At 43.2% G+C, this 12,427-nt stretch overlaps 1 protein-coding gene across 1 annotated transcript in view; it reads left to right on the top strand.

Annotated features, from left to right (window-relative positions):
• Window positions 1-1,142: 1,142 nt before the first annotated feature.
• The window catches only part of elmo1 (engulfment and cell motility 1 (ced-12 homolog, C. elegans)), a 112,136-nt gene continuing 100,851 nt past the window's right edge, over window positions 1,143-12,427 (top strand). The window contains exon 1 of the mRNA XM_069681128.1: window positions 1,143-1,280. The gene's annotated coding sequence lies outside the window, so the exon portion shown is untranslated. The remainder of the gene's footprint in view (window positions 1,281-12,427) is intronic.

Genomic DNA, 12,427 nt, shown 5'->3' with positions numbered 1-12,427 from the left:
TCCCACCCTCAGAACATTTCTGTGTGTGGAGACCAGAGAGCGTTCAATAACCATGAATTATTGAGAGCATTGTTCCTGCTTGCCTTTCCCCTTCTGGCTGCAAGATTTGAGGCAGTGCAGTCTTTGTGCCACCCAACATGGAGAGAGAAGACATCCCTGTTTATTTGTTTGTTTGTTTAGATATAATTCACTGTAAATCCCTTTTATTCACTACTCTACTTTTCGATAAAGTGTGGGAAAGGCTGCTGGCCACTAGGGGAGCTCAGGGTCAACACTTTAATACATATCGGTATGTTTTTTTAAAAGTCAACAAAAACAAATATTTGAGAGTTAGCTACACATGTCTTCTCTGTATGCAAACTTTCTTGACTGCTTTTTGTGTTAGTGTTTGGTACTAAGTTAACTTTTATTTTTCGGTTTAGGACACAAAAGACTTTCCCCTTGGTCAGACTGTCTCCCAGTATTTATTACATGGGTAAATTAAACTAATTTAATCAACTCTGTTAATTTTTCTAAGACATTCAAATTGTTAAAATAATTTAAAAAAACCTTTTTGAAAATAAAAAATACATTGAGGATTATAATTTTCTTCTTTTTCGTGTTTTAAAATCTAATATGTATCCACTTAAAGTTTTAATTGCCTTATTTTTTAAATAGGGTTGTTAAGACCTATATATAAAAATAATAATAAACATATGTAAAACATACTTTAGTCTTCATAATTCACCACAAAGTGTCAGTGTGCTGCTTCTTGATGTGCACGCAGGTTGAACGTGAGGGTGGCGAGTGACATCACACACACCTGCTTCTGATTGGAGGAAATTATTGATTACTCTAACAGTAAAACTGTTACTAATTAACAACAGCTGGTGAAAAGTACTCAGACCTACAGTAAGTAAAATCCTCTTACATTGAAATAAAAGGGAAGATAATTTAACTTTTTTCCAGGCATTTCTTTATAATTCACAGTGAGTTACAATTGTGGTTTTGTTACAAGCTTTTTAACGAGCTAAAGAGCTGCTATAATATAAATAGTTTTAAACTGAACGTGATGTAATGTCACCATCTCGCTTCCTGCATCCTCAGTCAGTCTGGCATCATCGCGCCAGCCAGCAGACGGCAGAAGAAAAGAGGAAGTGGAAACATCAGCACTATCTCTACGGCAGAGGAGAGAGAGGGAGAGAGAAAACACCACTCACACACACTCACACACATTCATAACACACACACAAACTCCGGCTATCAGCGCTTTGGTGGGAGAAGTGTCCTCGCTTCGTCAGGTTTGTCAAAGCTTTGTTTTTTTCCTGTAGGGATGTTAGCGCTCAGCTCTTTTAGCTACATTTGTTCGCGTTTTGTGCTAAATGTTGACGATGTTAGCAGGCGTTTCTGTGTGTTACATTGTAGCGAGATAACAGTGTGTTTCTTCTCGTCTTTTCTCTCATGTCTCTGTGTATATATTTCTCCTCTGTGTGTGTGTCTTTACTTTTGGCCTTAGCGGCTTTGGGCGCTGTTCTTCACTGACATGCATGTCTGATAACAGCATCGCAGCCCACTCCGCTTTCACAAACAAACACAGACGCACAGAAAAATTAAAACTGCGTGTGAATTCATTCATTGTTGCCTTTAATAAATGTTCACGAAACAAGTGCAAGTTGTGCGTTTGCAGCAGCAGTGAAGGAGAAGAAGAAGCCGAGGTTGCTGCTGCTCCCCGGCTTGTGTGCTCAGTGCATGCTGTTCGCTTGATGCAAAAAGTGGTGCGTTTATAGAAGCCTCGGTTTTCTTCCCAACGCTGCTAATTAAAGAGCTGCCTTAATGGTGTGCGGTGTGTAACTCCACTCAACATCACGCTGGCCACACTGAGGGCCTGAGATTAGGAGAGAAGAGAGAGAGAGGTAAAGAGACATTAAATGCAACGCTTGAGCTTTGGACTCTATGGACTATAAATAAGATAAGATTCAAATATCTCAAGATGCATTCAAATCTGCAGTTAAACTCAGCCTTTATAAAAGTAAATCCATACCTTCCGTCCTGTCCTGTCCATCATGGGTTCCCAAAAGTTCTTTTGCATCAGAAAGTGTGTCTCAAACTTTTGTGGCTTATGACCTATTGGCACAAGTGGTTGTAACCCAGGTTGCTTATTTTTGGGTTGAAAATGTTGAACCAAGACAGTTTTTCTCTTCTCAGGTTTGATGCTTCACATTTTTTCTGCATTGTTTTCCTGATGCTTGTTGCGCAACCTACCAGGATTAACTTGCAAACTCCTGACCCTCAGGGCTAATGTCTAATGCAATGGTGTAACACCTGAGTAGACTTCTTCTAAGAAGATGTTTTGTATTGATTGAAAAGTTTTCCTGGAAATGTTATCACTGCACATTAGTAATTCAGATTTAGTCAACTGGAAGATTGTGGAGTCCCTCAGTTAATTTGAAAAGAACATTGATTTGATTGGCAGAAAAATATTTTAGTTATTATTATAGTTTTGAGGGGAAATAAACATTGAAATAGGACAGTAGTTGGTGCAAAGCTGAATTTAAGTATATTTATTGCTGTGACGGCCTCAGTTTCCCATCAACCAGTTGAGTGAGTAATTGCTGCAGTTGAGAGTATGTGGATTAAGCAAACAATCAGAAAAGTCTAAATTGATAGTTTTTAAGTAGTAGCATTACACATTAAAACTTGACTAAACCTAGGCCTTAGACTGTGTATAAGAAGTGCATGTACCCTCTTGCTGTCAAACGTGAAGCTAATGCGGAAGTCTATTTACAGATTCGACACAGAAATGTTGAATCTGTAGGCAGGGATGTGGATTTTAGGGACGGCAAGTGTTCTGGTTTCCGAGTAATATTGACTGATCACGTATTAGCAGGCTGCGGCGTATGCAGGAAAAACAGTCCGCGAGGAGAGCAAAAGCAGGCGGAACGTAATGCTCCGTAGTGACATCCCGTCTCCCATCAGCGGCTATCTGACAACGATTTAGCTTCTCATTAATCTCTATAAACAGACATCTGCATGCTAACAGCTAACAATTCAACTTGAGACAAATTCCCTTAATGCTGTCTCGAAAAAGCCGTTCAGCGTTCAGATTTCCCGACTTCCTCGAATGCATCGGATTGATTCAACCTCCGTTCAACAAACGAACATTTTACAAGAACTTTTCTTCTCCTCTTGAGGACAGACCTGACAAAGCTTCATTTTTACTTTTACCTAATCTACATCATGATGTTGGAATTTAACTTAAGACCCATTAATTAAAGTAAACACAAGAAAAACGGTGTATTTTTCTGTAAACATTGCGGCACGTGGAAAAGGAAGTCAAGAAGAAGCAAGAAGTTTAACGCTAACCGCTGGCTACACGCCCGGCATGTTCACCGGTGTCCCCAGAGGCTATATCGTCGTCAGACTATAGCCGATGGGATCCGAGATTGATGCGGACGTGACTTAAACCTGCATTCTTACTATTGGCCAGCAGGAGGAGACTCCACTGGTTGCAAAAAGAAGTTCAATCGTATGTAAATCTACGAGAAAATATGCCTGTTTCTCAGTTAATTTACTCTCCCAGAAAACATTTGCCTAATGAGATTATGGTCTCACTTGTTCTTCAATACGCCCTGATGTTTATTTTATTAATTATGTAGAGTAAAGTGGCGACAAAGCGTGTTATGCTTTAGGGCGTGGCATGTAACTGACAAGTTGCTATCACTGCAACCTGTCAATCAGGATGGAGACGTAAAGATGTTCACGTCTGTTTTCCGGGCTCAAGTTTTCAAGTCCTCAAACCAGTATTTGACATCACGATGGCGCCGTCTAATTCCTCTGTACAGTTTAAGACCAAAGCATTAACATTGATGACTCCAGGATTACTTTGTCTTGCATGTTTTTCAATGTGCTGCCAGTGTTTTCTCTGTCATGAAACGCTTTTGAACATTTCATGAAGCTGGCTATCCATCCAAAGGGTTTCTTAAGCCTGTGTGATTGACTGTGGGCTTCTGTAAGAACCCTTGCTCCTTATTTCCCCAGTGATCTCTCAGTAACCATCAACAGACCACATCATGCCTGAGCTCTCTCCTCCTCACATCAGGGGCTCCACCATCGCCCCCTCCAGGCACACTCGGATAGAGTGAGAGCCCATTTACATGCCCTGTTAGCCACCAAAGACGTCCCTGTTGTGATGGAGACGCTCACATGCCAGCGTTGTCGTGTCAACTCGACAATAAACGCAGGCAAACACGGCCTAGATAGAGAAGCGCGGGGACGTGTGCAGCCGCGTCTCAGACACAGACATACGGGCAGTGCTCGAGAGCTTGTTGTTGAGGGATGTAAGGGGGAGGCAATTTGTTTTCAAGGGCCATCCTGGTGGTATCATCGAGGTAGAAAGATAAAGAGGATTGTCTGCTTCTGGTTGTTGTAGTTGCTTTTGAGGAGTTATTTAATGTGAAATCCGAGTTCCTATCAGGCTGACATACTTGAACTGTGTTGCAGGATCGTGAGGTTTTGGCCCATCCGAGCAGCCTGTCTGTGGTCGACGGCCGGTTAGAGATTGATGTTTGGTTTTGGATTCAGGTCTGGCACAGCTTTCAGCAGTCCAGGAACGCAAGTTTCAACTCCTTCCGCTGACACAAACCACTAAGTAAAGCTCCTCTTTAACTGGTATGTGAAGTTTAGTGCGGCCAGTAGCCGGCCAGTTCAGAGCCGAGGCCTTGTATTTCAGATTTACAGCCACCTGAGGGACCTATATGTCAAAAGGAATGCACACACACAAGCAAAAACAAGTTTTATTAGCCACAGAGAACCTCCATTTCTTGTAAGCTGGCTTGCTCGAATAAATATTTCTTCATCCCTACAGGGTCTTAAGAATTAGTGATGGAAGTGGAGTGTTGCAACAGAAAGAAAAGCAAGAAGGTGAAATACAGAGGCCTTGACTTGGTCCATAAGTCAGAAGCTAAATAAACGGAGGGAGTGGAGCTTGAGCGCTTTAGTGCTTTGTTTCAAATAATCCTGGAAATCAGATTAGCACAAGAGATGGACTGGTTTATTGGGAGACGATGGGTGCCTGTCCCCCCTCGCTTATTGAGTCTCATCACGTGAGATCCTGGTGTGTATCTGTTTGACACTGCCGACTGTTTGGCATCCTCTCACCCCCTCCTGAGGTGCAACCTTGCCAGTTTCTGCGTCGTGTTTCTCTCTCCCCTCGCCTCCCCCCCTCCCCTTCCACAGCTTGTTATCTTCCTCTCATTAGCTTCCTCTCGTACACTTGCTTTCTCACAAACTGTCTCGCTCATTTTTAGCTTCTTCCCATCTCCGTATTTCTTGCACTTCCTTCTCATTTGCTTCCTCTCATATTGCAGCACAAACACAGGGACCCCCCCTTCTGCTTCCCGCTCCTCTGTTCTTGTTCCCTGTGGGAAAAGGAGGTATGTAAATTGTTTTCTCCTTGATGGATGCTCGGCCTACTATCTGTCCATCTTAATGAACTCATTTCCCCCTTTTTTTCCCTCCTAAAAACTCTGAATTGCGTCATTAAAGTAACACCAGAAACTCCAGGATGCACACTCTTCCTGGTAACAGCCATTGAGAATGCCTTGAGTAGAAAAAAAAGCAATCTAATGTACCAGTGTCTTTGCTTTTTGCACTTACTGGTGCGCCTGTTCTCCAGCGTCGGTAGGATTAATTTGCAGGTCTAAATGAGATGAATGCTGCCTTGCATAATTGCTCCCGGTGGTATGAAGTTAATTAAAACAGCGGGTAGTTACTGAAGGTGCGATGGGAAGGTGCCAGACAGCCAGACAGACATAGGTGGGTGAGGAGAGATCTCATAGGTGCTGCTGCTGCTGCGTTCTGCTCTTTAGTTTACTGATTGTCGCCTCAGGCTGAAGCCGCTCTGTGACTTGTGAAAATAATGCCGAAGATAAGAGAACCTGATGGAAAAACTGGTTCTGAGATTACTTTTCGCTTCAAACTGTGTTGGCATTTGCACAGGGGAATACACTCATTCTGTCCTTTTACCCTGTTGTTTCTATAACCGTGTATGTTTAGCTCCTCGGGCGCAGACTCCGTCCATTCTTACAATATGAATCAGTTTTAGCGGAGAGCTTCTGCAGGCGTGTTTTTCAGACCGAGTCTAGACTTTATGCGGAGTGAAGCAGCCCGGGATGACCCAGAAAGTGATCCGGTTCCCCCTGCGCGCATTCCAGCTGTGGTGCTGCTGCAGAGCTCTGTAAATACGAGGTGAGAGCAGCTTTCTAGCTCTGCTTGCCTGTGGTATTTAGCATCTCTCTGCTAAGAGCCTCTCAGCCTACTGACCCAGTGGAATAAATGGGTAGAGAGTCTATGTACTAACCAGTATATCCAGCTCCAGCTGTGTGAGAGGCTGGAAATAACCTTTACATTTTAGCGTGTAAGGGTCTTAGATCGTTTGCAGCTGTTGTCCTACGATTGTGTGCATGTGTCAGTGGCGTTAACATCACACAGTGTTTGATTTATGGCACTTTGTGCACATGTGCTGAAAAGATTTGCTGTGTAGCTTTGTCAGATCTTCTCAGTCGCTGCATGCTGCTGTTTCAGTTTGACCCAGGTGCTGAACAGTTTTCTTTTTCAGCTGTAACCTAATTATAGAGGTGTATGTGTCTGTGTGTGCGTGCATGTATGCGTGTCTCTAAGCCCTTCAGGTGCTGTGTAATGGTGTAGGTCATTGCTTGAGCTCTTTACTTCCTGTTCATCACTCCATCTGCACTCTTGTATATCTCTTGATCCATGCATCCTGAGTCTATTCATCCACACATCCATTTCCTTTTGTTCTTCATCCTTTTCCATGAAAATATGATCAGCTGCACACATGGATCGCTGCTAAATCCCTCCAAGATCTCAGTGGCTTAGAAAGGATCACAGGTGTGTGAGTGCCAATCCCTTCAGGACCGACAATGTGAACTTCCTGTGACATTTACTCCCGCTACTATCTTCAGTGATGTCCCGGTTTTCTGCACTTTTCTCCCCAAAGCTTCGCTTGACTTTTTGGTATCTGCAGAAATGTAGAACCATTAGTTCATGGACGTCCGTGTCTGATGTGGAAATGAGCTTTCTGTTTGATGTTGGATCTGGGTTGGTTGGGGAGTTTTCGGTGCGTGAGCTCTTTTTCAAGCGCTTTATTGCTGCAGTATTGTTTGTTTTTCTTCACAGTGGGTTTTATTCAGAAGGTTTCTGAACTTTTGCTGAGAGCAGAATGGTAATGCAGTAACACCCAAATAATGTGAATCAGATTATAAGGGAAAGAAGGAAGTGGCATGTCACCTGAAGCATTTATGCAGTTTTTTTCTACCGCAGTATGTACAGGAGAGGTGAAAAGAATGGAACAACTATGAATTCAAAATGTCAAAACAGGAATCGGGGCTTTCAGAGTTTACCAGACCCCTTCAGGCGGCTCATCATGTCAGCTCAAGGCTAACAGCTCGAGGCTACATTAGCTGCTACTAGCATAACACATCCACAGGTTGTCTTGTCAACAGTGTTTGACAGGGAACAAAAAGGTTTAAAATGAAGAATATGAAAAGTGTCTGTAGTGAGTCAAACATATTAAAGACTGCTTAATGATTCCCCCTTTCCAACAATAGTAAGCAAAGTCCCGATTTTTTAAATGCTTTTTAAGATGATCTCTCCAGTTGTTCCTGTGGTGTGAGGGATGTTAAGGGTGATATTACTTCACCCGATCTGCTCGGAAGGCCGTCGTGGCCGCACCGATTTCAAATCAAGATTTACGATTCGTTATCCTTTTGTGTGGGGGGAACCCCGATGACGAGCACGCACTCCGTGGATTGTCACGTGGAACGAAACGACAGCCAATGGGGAAGCAAGCTGACTGAAGAAGGAAGCACAACAACCGCAGCCATGACAACAAAAGCAAACGGGGAGCATAAAGTAACATGTACAGCCCATGGTCACGCCGTCTCCACCGCTTCATCCACAGTATCATCGCCAATTCTTCCTGCCATGTTCGTTTACTTTAAAGTCTCGTTTGACCACGAGGAATTTTGCGAGATTTCCAGTGTTGAGAGTCGGACTCTGGTTGTTCGTGAATGAGTGTGTGTTGTGCTGTTCTGGCGTTGCTCTGCACACACTACAGGAGCACAACTGTTCAATCTATGATTATATATCGTCATTTGTGGGGTCTCTCTTACATTTTCAACATCTGTTAAGATTTCAAAAATCTTTTAGTGTGGGCCAGGCATTAGCCGTAACTGAATACTGTTTTTAGCAACTAGCCAGCAAATGTGTCTTATATTGTGCCTTAGCCTCCAGTACTGTGTGTCTCAGGTTGAGCTTTAATAAAGATGGGAGTAAAGAGAACTAGAGTCCTAATAAGTCCTTCAGAGCGAAGGGCATCCCAAATCTAAAATCAACAAGTGCTTAAGGGCACTCTGGCTTACTTCTGAGGCCCTTTATGTTCGCTTGCTGCAAAATGCTGCTGAATTTGCTAAAAGGAATTACCCCCATTTTATCAAATCCCTTTGTAAAAAATATGGATAACAGGGAATTGAAATCGAAAACCCAAGAACAGCATGTTTATTGTATTAAATCTGGGACTGTCAGTTCAGTCTTTCATGCCCAGTTTTACAAACAGACGACCGCTACAAAGAGAGAGAGGAATGAGAGATTAAAGGGAGGGTTTCTTTTCCAAGTAAAGGAAAGGTCTGATTGATCTTGTCCCTGTCCCTGAGAGAGAGAAAGTCACATGTCGAAGCCACGGTCCAAACAGAGGTCGGCACCATGTCGTCTCTCTGTGTCTCACAGACACACACACAACAATCATCTTGTCAGCGTCGTCCCTGGGTGACAGCGGAAAGCACACACGGATGACTGGAAGTTTAGTGAGGTGGACCGGAAATAAAACTAGCCTGTTGTTTTTGCTGAAATGGACGGGGACACTGTTTCTAAGAAACCTGAGAACTTGTTTTTTTCTATTTTAACCCCATAGTTTTACCTACATGCAATTTGCTTTTAAGATTCATTTGAAAGGACCAGTTCATCATTTTCAACCTCAGTCCTATCACGCTATTATGGGGAGCTAATGTCATTATGCCAGAAGAAAATTGCAATTTGTCTCTTTGCCTTTTGAAGGACGCTATCCGCTTCTCCAATGGACCCTGGAAAACCTTCACCAGACTACGTAAAACTGACAAAAATTACACTCCCTCAATCTAGGACGCCCGCCTCCGATGTCATGTCTCATTCAAAATCGTCAGGTTTGACATGTAGACCGCAGACCTGAAGATTTTATTAGACGATCCACCGGTATATTCTTATCGTATTTCGGATTCAGATTCACTCCAGCGTCTCTCGCTGAGCCGTTCCTTTCAGAGGGAGGGGCGCAATGCATGCTGGGTGTTGTAGGAATGTAGAGTGGGCGAAACCACGAGCTGTTTGTACAACTTTCTCCACAGCTATGGCGCCAATTTCAAACATCATTGCTTCTGTCGATTACAGAGAACACCAGCTTTGACTGACAGTGGCTTTTTCCAGGGGTGAACTGCTCCTTTAAGCAATTATGAACAATTAAATAACTTTATTTCTTTTCAAATCACAATGAAACAATATAACACGAGAGGGAGTGCTGTTGTTCTTAAGTGATAGGCATGTGGTCGCAGGTCAAGTGCCTGAGATAACCACAGCTGTGCTGATATTTAGTAGAACAGCACGACCTCAAGTGTGATTATTTATAATTATGTAACAGCTCTACAAGCAGAATAAAGTAGCAACAACAGAGAGTAGTTTTTGTGCTTGTGTAATCATCGCAACTACTTCTGCAACATTGCTGGAACTGGACTGCCGATGAGAAACATGTTGCCTGCACTCTAACCATTTTGTGTAGGCCTTTATAGTATGTATATTTATCTACCATAATTAAACTGATTACAGAAAAACTGCAACAATAGAGTCTGATGAAAGTTGCTTTGGTGGCCTGTTTTGCTCCAAGGTACTTGATACATCTGGACAAAGACCACTTACAGTGACTGTTAAAAGTGCCCTTGTACTCTATATCAGCACTCAATCAATGCCTCTAGTCAAATTACTCGGTCAGAACTAACTGTGTTATAATTATCAGTTTTGGGCACTGTAGTGGTAGCGGGGTTTCTCCCACTGAGCATCATCAACACATAGCTAAACGTATTGAATAATTAATGCACGCGCTGAGATTTAGAAATTGAACCCATTCTGTCACAATGCGATGTCAACGTGCCGCAGCAGTGCTTTCCATTAGACTAGTCAAGGCTCCCTCCAGAGAGAGGAGGCTGAGGACGAGTTGAGGGCCCCTCATAACACGCCAAGGTCACCAGCCTGCTCGTTCACTCGCTTGTTCGTTCTCTCGGGCTGGGGAACCGCGAGCCTTGGATTGAAGGTGTGTTGCTTTATGTCAGGGGGCTGCCTCAGAGTGTCTGAATAAATCACAACACAGAAGGACAACAAGACAATTTAATATCCATTTTTTTGCATGTACTTTACAGCCTCCTTTCCATTGTTCATCTCTGTGTTCTCGCCGGAGCTTTCCATCTGAACAACTACACATACATATTGTCCAGTCTCTGCCCCTCGCTGCCCACACATTGACCCGCCTCAGCAGCGCTCAGCATCTGTTATAGATCGACCTGCTCAAGGCTCGAGAGCGCCGTCTCTCCTGCTGCTACTTTTCAGCTCGGTATCAGCCTGAAGTGAGTTTTTCTTGTCTCCAACCAGCCAGTAGAAACAAGCCCTAATCACCCTCGCACTGCCTTTCAACACCTGTTAGGAGCAAGTGAATGTGATCTGTAGCTGGGTAATTTATCTGGAAAACAACCACAGAACTGAAGAAGACTCCTTTCAGGGCCGCCGAGGCTTTGTTCAGGAGTTTGTTGAAGCTCTCAAAGAACAACAGATCAAGCTGAACCACAGAACTCACATTTTCTTTCCTCTGTGAAAGGAGCGATGTTTCAACTTGCCCTCACCCTCTGAAATACTTGTGTCTCTTATTGTGTCCTTAATGTTTGATTGTTTGCCTTACTCAGGAATGTCTGGCATGCAGAAATGGATGTTCAGAAACATGAGGCTGCCAGCTTACAAACCAATACGTAGTAAAAAATTAGAGCGTTTCTGTTCACGAGGTACATAAAGCTGCCATTTTCCTCTGATGTCACGCTCAGGGTGAGAAGCTCAAATGCTGGTGAAATATTGTGCCGTATCTATATATGTAAGGTAAATGACAATAGCTAACATTTCACACTTTCTTGATAATCACAAACTGAAAAATCAGATAAAATTCTGGAGGGACATTTGGCCAACACGTTCTGGACGGCCCGGGAAAAGCAACCAAACACTCCGACGGAACGGCAAAACGAAACATGTTGCTATGGTGATGTTGAATAAGCTATATAAGCAATACATTTATTTTGTGTGATCATTTTATGTAATCTAATATTTGTAGCTATAAATGCAGCTTTCTCTTGATATTCTATTGCAAACATAAAAGTTTAGATTTCCCTCAAAATGTCATTCAAAGGTCAAAGGTCATTCATTCATTTCAAATATTGATAGTGAAAGGAGAACTGCACTTGATACATTTCCGGGTGTTGTACCAAAATGATAAGCTTATCATTGTCCAGATCGCCCGTGTTTCCTTGTTGTGTGAGGGAGGTATCAGACACGGGTCTGTACGTGACTGACTGAGTAACTGACTGACTGACTGAGTGGCGGTACTTTCACAGCCGTAGAGAGTTGCGACATTGCTATGGCGGATCATGGAGCATATTGGACCTCCACTGACGCGACTCTGTCTATACGGCTCTGGATACTTTGTTCGGGGAGCAGGCGGGGCTGCTCCTCCTATGCTGGTCCGCTGTGCTCACCTACGTCTGCAGCACGCACCTGCTTTCAAACACGTTGTCATCGGCCTCATAAGGACAGTCCTTGTAACACATTGCCCACAAAAGCGCACATTGACCTGATGTGGTCAGCCACATACTAGGTTTTGACCTAGTCTACCGTTACCGTTGCCTCACCACATTTTACCGTCCTGCTCTCGTCCAATAAAATCATGTCCGGTTTGCCGTCTATCATCTGCCTGAATCCATGTGAACGCAGCATTAATTGATAACCCATTAGCTACCGTTGGACAACAGCTAATGCTAGCATTCAACAACTTCCTAGCTAGAATTTTGGTAGCTATGAAGTACATTTCTGTTTAACCTTACAGCAGCTAGGAATTTACAGAATATATGTTTAACACTACCAAACACTGAATTTAGCTTTTAGCCACTTTCTTGCTAATAGCAATGCTTGCTAAGAATTTGCTGAATGCTAACGTTAGCTGTCGTCTGACCGTAGCTAATGGGTCGTCAAAGATGTTGTTTTAGCTTGAAATATACCAAGATTTTCTCTGTTCGTTGTCTTTTCACTTGCTGATCAA

The sequence above is a fragment of the Semicossyphus pulcher genome, unplaced genomic scaffold (assembly GCF_022749685.1).
Source record: "Semicossyphus pulcher isolate SPU_LCO1_2020_fin unplaced genomic scaffold, fSemPul1.0.p SCAF_5, whole genome shotgun sequence".
NCBI classification, from domain to species: Eukaryota; Metazoa; Chordata; class Actinopteri; order Labriformes; family Labridae; genus Semicossyphus; species Semicossyphus pulcher.
This window is presented reverse-complemented; position numbering and strand designations above follow the sequence as displayed.